General features: G+C 31.1%; 1 pseudogene; it reads right to left on the bottom strand.

The window, feature by feature from the left end:
- Positions 1 to 12,335, bottom strand: part of LOC149577568 (aldehyde oxidase GLOX-like) — a 53,574-nt pseudogene extending 41,239 nt beyond the window's left edge.
- Between the last annotated feature and the right edge of the window lie 686 nt (positions 12,336 to 13,021).

Below are 13,021 nucleotides of genomic sequence, written 5' to 3'. Positions count from 1 at the left end.
GTAGTATTAATTTCTGCCATTAATAGTAGATAGCCAGCCCACGTCCAGCCCAACTTAGCTGTCCATCCACCATCCAGAATAAATAGCAGACAATCAGTCGTCCCAACTACAGTATAGAAGCTGCCCATGTTTAATATAATATAACATGTTTAAAATGTTCTATGTGGATTCTAAAGTATTCTCAGATCTCTATAAATAGAGGTCTTATGTAATGCATTTGTGCAAGGCAGTAAGGCAATAAAATCAGTGTTATTTCTATGTATTTGTCTTTCTCTTTGCCTTCAAATGGTACCCTTCTCCAGACTTCTATGGGATGAACTCATATGAAAAAGCCTGTGTGCCGCCCACGATGATGACTCTGTTATCAGGCAACATCTGAGTCGATGCATACCATCGATTCTCTGCAAGATAATGCAACCTTGAGTCATCCCAGTCACATGCGGAATTACTGCAGGGAAGGAAATAATGCACAACCTTGCTGTCGTCGTTATAGCTGCCGAAGCTCAGTAGGTCACCGTTGGTAGAAAACGAGCCAGAAGAGCACCATGTGTCGGTCATCACCATCAGAGGGAGGAGGCCACTAGAAGCAATGTTGTATTCGATGGAGTGTGCCCAGCAGTCGTGCTTGAGCGCGAGGTCGTTTTTATCATCTCTACATCTCCCACGGTCGAGACGGAGATGAGAAGCACCGTAGTCCGTCCGAATTAACATAACAATGGTGTCTTTATGCGTTATTGTCATATGCATCGCCGATACAGCGCCATTGCTCACCAGCAACTGCCATGACCTGCCCTTCACGTCAACTGCACCGCCACCCCATGCGTGCAACTAAACCGCAACTGCAATACACAATAACACTAATCCTATCATTCTCATTCTCATTCTATGATAATGGCAGACAGACTAATTTTTCCCTTTTCTCTTCCTCCAATTCAATGACGAGTATTTATGCATGACCGACAAGAAAAACCACGTTGAACGTAGGGGTAGTTGTTAAGCAGGGAGTTACCAGAAAAATAAATTAATGCAAGGAATTAAAAGATATGTGTAGGAAAAATCCAAGGAATGTTTGTCGACAGGGAAATCTGGAAAGAAATGACAATATCACGTGAAACTTTTATATCCATACATTAAAAGACATGTTTTATATATATCAACAAAAATAAAATGAATAGCAGAAACGCTATTAATTTAAAGAAAAGAAATGTTCACATTAAATTAGATTGCTCGGCTGACAATAAATAATTGAGTTAATTACAATGCTCATACTAAATAGCAGGACCTTGAGTTATCTATTCTGAACATTAAAAAAATGAGACTTACTGAATGTTTTATTATGATATACATTTGAAAATTGGAAATAAACTAGCACTTGTATCTCTGAGAGGTTCAAGGGATAAGCCGATAGCATAAATTCAGACAACTATCATTGTATGAAATTGCACAAAATAGCAACGAGTTTAACAAATAATTCTTTATGATAAATAAATCTATTTGTCAAGAAAATAATGATTTTTAGTGTGGTCCAATAGTGCATAACAATAATGGTTTTTTAGAAGCAAAGGAGTAGTATACGATAGAATGGAAAAAAATTATTTGAAGCATGCACAATGGTTGATACATATGTTTACCAAGAAATGTATGTGTAGACCTAAATAGTAATTATAATAAAATTGTAAAGTGTCATTTACAACATGCATGCTATTCAATAGAAGCATTTTTTTTAAAGTAATAGTAAATGTGCCAAATTTGATAGTACAATGTATTTGTATAGATATTACTTGTAGGTTTTCCCACATTACATTTATATATCGTCTATATGACAAGTCATTTTGAGTTTTGTCGGCTCCTTGCAACATATAGTGAACCTGTAAAAGAGAAGTAGACAAAAATATCATCAAACAAATGTAATACTTAGATAAGGTTTTTTTTTTTTAAAGGAAAAGTTTTTAAAAAAGTGGAAGTGATTACAAAAAAGTACCTTGTCAAAGTGAGAGCAAAGACAATCGAACTTCTTCTTTCTTTCTAATAATATTGTAGGGGTTTTATTTCATTTTGCAGAAGCACTCAAATGAAAAGGAAGGTTCAATTCGAAGGCCTTGTATGGATTTGACCCTTGATATGGTTGTAAAGGTGAGGCCTTGTCTTTCAGTTTTACCTATATCAATTGTGGCCCATTCTAAAGATAGGCCTTGCGATTTGTGTATAGTGATAGCCCAAGCAGTGGTTAGTGGTAGTTGGGTACGGTTGCCCCAGGTAATTGGATGGATTGGTATGGTTTTTGGGTTGTTGACATCCCATGGAGGCCCATTGTACCTATCAAATGTGACAGTAACATATGTTGGAAACTGAGGAGGCTTAGAGGAAGTGGCATATATAATGTCCTTAACTACACCAAGGGATCCATTGACAAGGCCACCTTGTATCCATAGGTTTGCGGTAAGCATGACATGTTGGAATTTACATATGATTACTTCTTGTGAGAGTTGGTCATCTGTATATGTTTCAACATTAGTATGTTGAGTATTTATAGCTACACAGAGTGCAATAGGTACATTTAGTTGTTTGAGTTTTTGTTTATTATGTATAGCAACTTGTTCATTTGTGGAAAACAAATGTATTGTTTGGTTGAATTTCGCTTTCTCATTTCATGGAAGGTGTGTGTTTGTGCACGTCATTAGTAATTTCTAGTCAACCTCGGTTGGTTCAGCATTGCGCATGTTTTGTAGTGCATGACAAAACTTTATTTGTGTTGGGTCACAACCATCTTGTCTAAATATTGTTTCTAATGTTACAATGATATTAAAATTGAGCCAAAGATTTTGAGATATTGTCTGCCCTACATAAATAGGTTTATCCATAATAAGAGGTAGTTGTGCAAAATCACCAATTAAAATTATAGATAGTCCCCCAAAAAGAATGTGTTGTTGGTGGGGAAATGCCTCATGTAATAAAATAGGAAAACAATTAAACTAACAGATTCTTCCATAATTTTCTCCTTACATTTCACATATTTATTTTTATTACTTTTCTCCAATCTTTAGATTGCATTAAATGTTAAAGCCACTAAACACATATTCCTTTGCATGGAGATGGATTTCTAGCATGTACGCAGAATTCTTTGATATAATTTTTTTGTTGTTGCATATATGGAGTTTCCCTACCATTCAAACATGTTAAAGAGGACCCTTCCATGCACCATATTTTTGTCCTTACTATTGGCTGGAGTTCCCATGTGAATAATAGTAATAATTGTCTTAATTGAGAAGCGTGTAAACATGAGATTTGAAAAGCATCCACAAATAAACGTTTCCAATTATTGTTGTCCGCTGTAGAGATGGCCACGTCTCTTAGTAGTTAATATGATAAATGCTAGGTCCACTGTACTCTTTAAGTCTTTTGGCCCTGGCTTTTTCCATTATTAAATACTTTGTTATCTGTTAATTATTTCTTTATTTCTTTATGTATTAAGCAAATTTGAATTTAAGACCTCCCACGTGAGAGGCTCACAAGTTATTGTTGTGTTATAGGTTCTTGCCTATATTGGAAATACTCTATTATTATTATTATATATTCATTTTAAGCATATCTAAGGAAGGGCGCTGCTATCCTTCTTATAAATTGTACTATTGACTAAATTTTTTTTTAAAAAATTTTTTTTTTTTTTGAATTTTCAGCATTTGATCTTCATAATCTGTATATTGTGATTGAAAATTTTAAAACAAATAAAACGTAAATCTTAAAAAGAATCATGTTTGACTTTTTTTTGTCTTTAGTATATTTTTTATCTAGAAATTAGCCAGCACCTTTAAGGAAGGCTAAAATGCTGATCAATTTAGACTACTTTTTTGGATCATCGTTTACTTCATAATACCTGTTTTTTCTCAATTCTATGGGTAGAAAAATGATTTCTTTGGAACATGAAAATACTAGTGATAATAAACCAATAAAAAAATGATTTGAAACTGTTCAGAGTGTTGTAGATAAGATTCGTTTGTTCTAAGTGTGTATATGCGATTTTCTAGGTCAATAGTTTGCCTATATTCAAATCTAAATCTATTTCTTTTTGGTAATGTTCCCACAAAGAACTGTGTAAAATTGTATTACGTTTTCATCCTTGTACTTCAGGTAAGATTATATGCCTTGAGTGCATTGAAATTAGTTCCAATGTTCATGTTTTGTCAACAATATCTAGTTCCACCTAACTTAATAAGACCAAAAAGTTGTTGGATCACATTGAGTTTAAGGATGAGAAGATTTTTTAATTTGCAAGGAGATGAGTAGCAGCTAAACATTAAGATGCTTTTGAAGGGTAAATAGCTCGAAATATTTATAATTTTTTAATTAATTATTTTGTAAATTTACATTTATTTATTTTCAAATATTGATTATAAATATATTGTTTATATAGGTATTATTATTAACTTAATATAATTTATTTATAATCAAATAAATTAGAAAGAAGATATGGAAGATTAAGAGTTACTATTTGGATATTTACTTTTTTTAATAATCCACCTTCTTATTATAAGTCAATTATGAAACAATAAGTAATAGTTTTTCATAATAAATATCTCTCCGACGATTAAAATTTGGAAACCCACAATATGAGTCCAATGTTTTTATCATTTAAAATCAATTCCTATAAATTTATGTTTTACTAATTTTTTATGTAGTAGTTGATTAAATCTATTACTTCAACATAAAGTGGGGTTTTAAGACAATATTTGAGACGATGTCAATTGTCTTAACTTGAGACAAAAATAAAGTTGTGTGTTGTCTTTACTATTGTCTTTAGCTGAGTGTCATAAATTATTGTTTTATAAAGACAATAATGAATAGTAGTATCATTTTCACTTAGAGACAACTTGAATTTTGTCATTATATAAATACATGTCTTTAATCTCATTTATTATCTTTCTTAAGATCATTGGAGAGAAGATGGTATAAATTAATAAAATTAAAAAATTAATATTGTTAAATATAAACTACAATATAATTCATTCATTCATTCTAAGGAACAATGGATTCAACTCATCATCCCCCTTCTTCTAATTTAGGTTATATTCTATTGATCTAACACCTTTTAAAATAAGAAAAATTAAAACTCTTAAGGCTTTGCAAATATGAGCTACAAGTAGGGGCCAACACATATTAAATCATATTGTCTTTAAGGAAGTGTATTATAATATTGCCATAAATTACTAACTTATAAAGCTAATATGGAACAACATTATTATTGTCTGTTAAAGACAATTTTAATTTTTTCTTTATAAAAATAATTATGCATTTAATCTCTCTTATCATCTTTCTTCAAATAATTAGATAGAAGATGGTATAATATAATAAATCAAAAAATATATATGATAAAAAATAAACTACAATATGTTGGAAAAAAAATTAGTGGTCCCTCAGGATTTTTGATAAGGGTTTAACCACCTCCTATGAACTATAAGTTGAGTGGTTGTATCGAGCATTAACACATCAGTCTTTTGGTGCAATGAAAACCCCACTCTAACAAGTGGTATCAAACCTTTGTCACATGTTCGAATCTTCAAACCCTCAAATAGCACTACGAGGGACATTGGTGGAAATTTGTTCAATGCTCCCATCTAGATTCGTGACAAGGGTTTAACTGCCTCTTGTGTACTATAAGTTGAGTGGTTGTATCAGGCATTGACAAATCAGCCTTTTGGTGCAATGGAAACTCCACTCTAACATAACCACCATCACCCTTCTTGTAATGGAGGTGCTCATCCATTGAGCTAGCACCGTTTTGAACAAGGAAACTTAAAAGTCTAAGGTTTTCCAAATATCAACTACAAGAAGGGAGCAAGATAACTTAATTCAATGAGTGGGAAAATTGGCGGTGAGATAAGACTTACATGTGGATAGATGGTGTTAGTATTAGAATGTTCAAATCTCACACTCAAAGTTGTTAGCTCATCACAAAAATATTTGAAGAAATTATATGGGACTTAGACTTTTTTTTATTATAGACTATAGAACATGAATTAAAATGTTGATTACAAGCTTTTCATGGTTTTATAAAATGAATTCTAAGTGAAAATCCTTTACATGTATGTTCTTAAACTTGTTTTAATAGAAGGCTATAAATCATGATTTCAAATATTGATTACAAGCTTTTCATGGTTTTAAAAAAATGAGTTCTAATAAAAAAAAAATCTTTACAACTATGTTTTCTACATGTGCTAACTTGAGGCTTTCAAAATGTGTATGCACTTACAACAATAGAGAAATATTTTTGGTGCATTCAATCTAGTACATGTGTACACCTAATGTTGAAACAAAGGCAGACATGTCAAATGTTTGTCATTGCCACTTATGTAAGCCTTTAAAAGTAAATAATTTATTAAATCAATTGTAAATTCTTGCAATCGAAGGAGAACATTTAACTCCAATTCTAAACATGACAATACAAATCAAGTAGAAGTTGAATCACATTAGGGAAGATAAATGGAAGGAAAAAAAATTTAAAAGTTTCAGAACAAGTCAAATCTAGTCTAATAAATGAGGGAAGTGCATTGGAAATTAGGGAGTCTTTTGTGAACAAGAAAGAGAAGTGGGGTTATGGGGTAATGAATGGGAAATGTGAGGAGGAAGAGAATAACTAAGAATGGTGCAGTAAGAGTGAAAAGAACCTAGTTCTTGTGGACTAATAAGTGTGTGGGAAGATTAAAACAAATGAAATAGAAGATTAAAGAATGCATACCAAATAAAAAAACTCAAGACTTGAAGAAGAACAGTGACTGATAAAAGATAGGGATTGTGTTTCTTGTTTGGATTCATCATGGATTACATAAATGTGAATCTTTGTCAAAGAAAATTTTTAGAGTTCAATGTCTTACAATTTTTTGTGAGCTTGATCAAATCTATTTGGATGCACAAGGTCTTAAAACTGTGAGTAGTTTATACCAAATAGTTGTTGGTTTAAGTTGGGCATTTCCATTCCTATTTGGAGGAGGATGTATGTAAATGGCTTTAATAGGATATGAAAACTAATTTTAGGTTTTTGGGTTTCTATCACAATAGTAAAATCCATTGAGTTAGATGAAGTAATTTTTAACCAACCTAGTGTATAAATTTAGTTCTAGAAGATGATGTTCTAGGAACACTAGAGTAGATTTAGTTATCAGTATGATATTTATAGTTTGGAAGAGACTGCACTATCCCAATCAAGAATTCCTACCCAAAATAATTCATTCCCAATTTTAGTCAATCCATGAAAATAATGTATAGTAAAGAATCTACTCAGAAATATTTATTTTAAATAGTTTAAGATTGAAAAATACCCATAATAAAACATGATATATATTAATACCCACAATACTAGGCTTTTGTACCTTCGATAAAATCACTCTGATTCCAATGAGTTTATTGAACTGTCCTCTAATCCACGAGCTCCTAAACTCTTTCCATTTTCTTGAATGTAGATTAAATATTTATCACTTTTTATTGCTTTATATATCCACCCAACACCCTACAATAGTTCGCCCTAAGAAAAAACCCAAGAAAATGAATTCAACTGATATTTTATTGCAATATAATATGAATGCATACCACAGTTATTGACTCATACCACTAACCTAGAAAATAAGCAATAGAATGGACAAACTGAAACCTTAAGTGAGTTACTGTAAGATCCTTGTGCTTATTAGCAAAATCAAAAATCTAGAATAGAAGGTTGATGAGCTACTCAACAAAAAATAAAATTTTCTAATGCTAAAATTCATGAAGCTACAAAAAATTTACCATGATGAAATTGCAAATGAATCTTCAGGAATAGGAAGACTTTGTTCTATAGAACACTAGGGGTGCAGTTGCAACTATTTCAGCAACAACATCTAAGCTAGGATTCAATGGCTATTAATTTTTTAATAAGTTTTGACAATGTCCATATCTTCTATCCTCTACTAGTGTTTATAGTCATTGTAAGGATCATTGACTTGAATAATTTCATATTAGCCTAAATAATGTATAAACCCACTTGAGATAGAGATAGTGATTCTTGACTAAAAGCATTCACATAGTTTATACTAGAAAAAATAAGGTTATTGGGTGAGCATTGCTCTTGAGAAGATATTCTATGGCCAACTATATGGAATTCTTTATGTCAGAGAGCTCACTAGCCATGAATATACCAAACTCCAAATAACTCTAAGAGAGCATCAAGCTATTTAAGTTATTTATAGGTTGAGAGATTATTAAGCTAGAAGAGGAGACATTCCTAGACACAAAGACTTGGCATAACATCTAAAATTGGTTGATGGGGTTTATAGGGTTTGATGGAAGGATTGTGAGACTTGACACTATATTTTTTCTAGATAGGTGAGAATAAGATTGGTTTAGTGTTGTTCCTCTTTAAATGGGAATGACATAATGAATTTTTATCATATCTATCTTTATGAAATGATGGTCTCCCATGCTATTAGAATCTCGTTGGTCAAAATTTAAGTATTCTATTTAAATACAAATGTATGAGAAAAGAATAGAATTTTTCTTGAAATGAATGTTGGAAGACTTACTTTCAAGACTAGGAATAGGCTTTGTGAAGAGATCTAGAAATTTTATATGGTCAAAGTACAAGACAGGTGCAAATGATGTTGATGCTACTATTTCTTTATGTTGATAATTCAAAGAAATCTAAATATCAAACAATATATAACCAATATCACAGGAAAAATTAATCAACATTTGAATATATAATATTATCTTCATAAAGATTTAATTTTTTTGAAGAATAAATTATAATTTTTTATTTATCTAGGTTGTTCAATTGAATGGTACTAATAGTTGAATATATTAGAAAAGTTTCTACAATATTAGTTAAAAATAGAAAACTACATAAACAAATCAAAGATTAAAATGCATTTTTTAAACAATGACTTGGACTTTAAAAAAAGTGTTATTGAGAATCTCTCCTAACATATTACTTACTTCCTCCATGGAAACCACCAACAACAATCAGTAGATAATTTCAAGTAGATGAGTTCATCTTCAAATATAAGTGATCACTACAAGATCAACCAAGGCTTTCTCTTTAGTTTTTGATATTAAGAACCAATCAAAATGGGGGCTGACCCATAACAAAGATAAAGATATACTAAGAATTAGTTGGAAGTCATCACCATGCAACTACCCAAACCCCTTCTTAAAAATCAAAAACCCCCATGATCAAGTTTTTTTTTACTACTATTAGTAGAAACCACATGAATGTGAACATTATACTTAAACTGGCCAAAATATTAATAGTGGACATTATACCAATCCTGTAAAAATTAACAGAGAATTCCCTTAGTCTAATAAAAAAACCTAAAAAACATATAATAAAAAATTAAATAGATAACATGTGAGGAGACACTAACCCTCCTTGCTCTAGTTCCTTGGATTCTCCAGAAGTAGTCGGAACCAATCATTAGCAAAGAAACCATACAATGAGTGAGTCAACTCTATGTCCATATCATTATCAGTGCCTTCCTTGTTAGTTTACATGAGGTAGAGGGTGGTGGTCATTGAATGCATCACCTACACTAAGAAATTATCAACCCTATCAAAATTATCTTCCAACTCCACATTCTTCTTGATCAAGTTAGCAATGAACTTTTCCATCTTCTTAATCTTTGGGTTACCTTTCTCTATGTCAATTTTTCCCATAGTGGCCCCCTCTGGTTGGATGTGATCTCCTACCATTTTTTTAGGATTTTTCCCATCCTCTCACAGAACAACCTCTACTTTAGATTGATTGCCCAAGTTCCTAATTCTCATAGGTGAAGTAACCATACCTTGTTCACAAATATTCCCCCCTTTCTCTAAATCTAAGGTAATGGCCTCCATTTTCATGGTGTAAAAAACCCTAGCGGGAAAAGGGCTATTTGGTTTCTCCTCCATTAATTATTCATCTTTACGCTCACTTTCTATTTCATCCTCTTCTTGCTCCCCATACTTCCTTCTACTGGGTTTTCATTTGGGTGTAGACCTAGAGTTTCTCCTAGAATTATCGATTGAACGAGATTAATTTGGTTTAACCAAACCAAGGTTGGGAAAGGGGATTTTTTCTCTAAATATTTTTCTCAATATATTGGTTCCCTTCTTGATGATGGTATCAATACTCTCAACATTAATGACCTAAACATTTTCTATTTTTATCATCTGAATAGAAGCAATAGGATCCCTATCACTCTGGGTTCTGTAGAGGGGGAGGAAATTTGACCCATATTAGTGATTTTCAGAGGCGAAGGGCTCTAGCTTGGGATTTTGGAATAAAGGTCTCTGTAGAATTTAAAGAGGCAAAAAATCAAGGGTTGGTGATAAACAAAAGAGATTTTTCCCTGCCTCTTTTTTACTTAATTTTCCACACATAATCTTCCATAGAATCTAAAAGCAGATAGGGAAAGGAAATGCACTCCTTATTCCTAAATGGATTAGGATGGGAAAGTAGTAGTAGTAACACACCTTGACTCTATCTTCCATGGTTATGTATTGCATGATAACATAACACATCATAGCCCATCATTCTAGGAGCTTTCCATGGGAAAATCCACCACAAAAATAAATAGGGGCTTCATCAAGATGGAAAAATTTCCCCTTTCTTATCATATCTAGAACCCTAGGTTTTTTCCTCCATTCTCTTCCTTCCACCATCACTCCTATGCAATTAGCAATTATCACTTTAGTAATCTAAAAGGAGATCCCATTAATGTTGACCCACTTATTCTTCCATAAGTCCACAAATTGCCAAGTCATAATTTCATCATGGCCTTCAATACTCTTCATCAATGGAATATGCCCACCTTCCTTTATCTTTCTCTTTAGTTAAATAAGCCAATGAAGTTTCATTTTTAAGTGATTTTGTAAAATTTAATCACAAAATTTAATGTGGGGTAGAGGAAATGGCTACAGTGGTCAATGTATAATCATTAGACCCACCAATACTTATCTCCCATAAAGATTATATTCTTTTCCATGCATTGTTTTTTGTAATAGGGTAAAAGTACAAAGTTGCGTCACCTTTCAAACTAACTTATCAGAACAATTGAATTTGAGTATTACTATCTAAAAATAAATATTTTTTAAACATATGATCTAGATAAATTCATTGTAGCTAAGTTATATATTGTCTCACACTTTCCAGTTGGAAATGCCTATTAAATGCATGTTTTATACTAGTTTGTATCCAATTACTAAAGAAATAAAATTATTTCAGAAAAGTGGTGTTTCAATAACTCTTACTATTTTTATGATAATTTTTTAATAACATATAAACACAACTTTATAGAGCTTAGAGTCAAGAATATTCTCATATAGAGTTTATAGTATTTTAATTAGATATAGCATATTGTAATTTAAAAATTCTACAATAACATATTTTAACACTCAAAAAGATGTTTGTTTTGAGAAATAAAAAAATATTAAATCATATCAAAAAAATATAAAAATTATATGAGGTTCTAGAGGAGAGGGTCCTCTTCTAGAATGTATAATTATTCTCCTAGTTAGAAAAGGTTTATTTTGAAAATATGGTGGGAGATGAAAACTATCAATTTCAAGTTAGTTGAAATTTCAATCATTATAAAAGAGAAAATATAGGCCTAAAGCCAATTTTTATATTTGATTGATCTAGATATATATGTTACCTATAACATAGTCTGAGATCAAAAGGAAATAAGTTTATTTCCATATAGTTTTGTGGTGGTAACTAGACCCCTAATTTTCAGCATTTTTCAACAGCTAAGAAATTATATATAATAATTAGGAAAATATATTAATTCTTATTCTGAATAATTATTAAAAATTATAATCCTAAACTTCATCCATTTCTACACATTTCATTAGTTTACTAAATTTTCAAATTCAAAATAATCATATATTAATTTTATGTCATTGAAAGTGAATAAATATAAAAATGTTAGCCTTTTCCTTTACAAAAGGGTGACATAGGTTTATGCTTTTACCCAACATATTTAGAATGTATTTGAAATTATATCTCATAGGATACTTACAAGAGGCAACCTTGTTTTTGAATGTGAATATTTCTCTTATCGAAATTTACTCTAATTCCATCCCTGAGAAGGTATCCTAGGAACTTGTTACATCTCATTGATTGAGATTTGAATCTTTCATTGCCATTTTAATGAATTTATTAGTCATTCTTCTTCAAGAAATATAAAATAGTAGAAAAAAATGTCAAGTTTGTAAAGTTTAAACAAATCAACATTTTGAAGAAAAATAATTATGAGAAGGACATGCTCTATTATTCCTAGTAAGTTTCTTCTTACTTGAGTTTCTTGCTTCTCTTTCACCTGAAGTCTAATCATGTTGATTCTTACATGTGCTTCATTTTCTCAACAAGGCCTTTGATTTTCTCCATCTTGCCTGAGTTTCTTTCTTAATCCTTTGATAACACTAAAATATCCTAACTCAATCTCCACAAAAAAAAAAACAATAACTTACAAAGAAAAATTGAACAAAATATATATGGGAAAATTGATTCTCTTTGGGAAATTGAAAATTGGATAAAAATGAAATTTAAATCAGCATCACAAATAAGGACACTTTTATATAGGGATATCTTCATTGTTGATATTGAATTGGAGAGACCTCTAGTAGAAAATATCCACCTCCTTGAAAGTACATGATCTGTTGATGCAATTATTTATGTCTTTAATGTTGATCTTCCCTATTGGTATTCTTCAATATAGATGATAATTCCTTCATCCAAGTGTGTGATTCTCCATGTGAATCTTTGGATTTATTTATACAATAGTGTGATCTCCTACCTATCATTATCTACTTATTAACACATTTGATGTGCTAATAAATAGAGGTCACACAATTATGTCTTCTCCCTTAGCTCCTGATATACTCATCTTAATTCTAAACTATTTAGTACTTAAATAAATTATTATTATATAAATACATGCCATACATTAAATTTATATTAGAAAATTTTTTGAGGATGTATCTCTCAGCATGATGCATAAGAAGATCACAAGTTAGTAGA

This window comes from Cupressus sempervirens, chromosome 1 (genome assembly GCF_028749045.1).
Source record: "Cupressus sempervirens isolate cs-2001-9-10 chromosome 1, ASM2874904v1, whole genome shotgun sequence".
Classification (NCBI taxonomy): Eukaryota; Viridiplantae; Streptophyta; class Pinopsida; order Cupressales; family Cupressaceae; genus Cupressus; species Cupressus sempervirens.
Note: the sequence above shows the minus strand (reverse complement) of the source record. Positions and strands in the feature narration are given on the sequence as shown.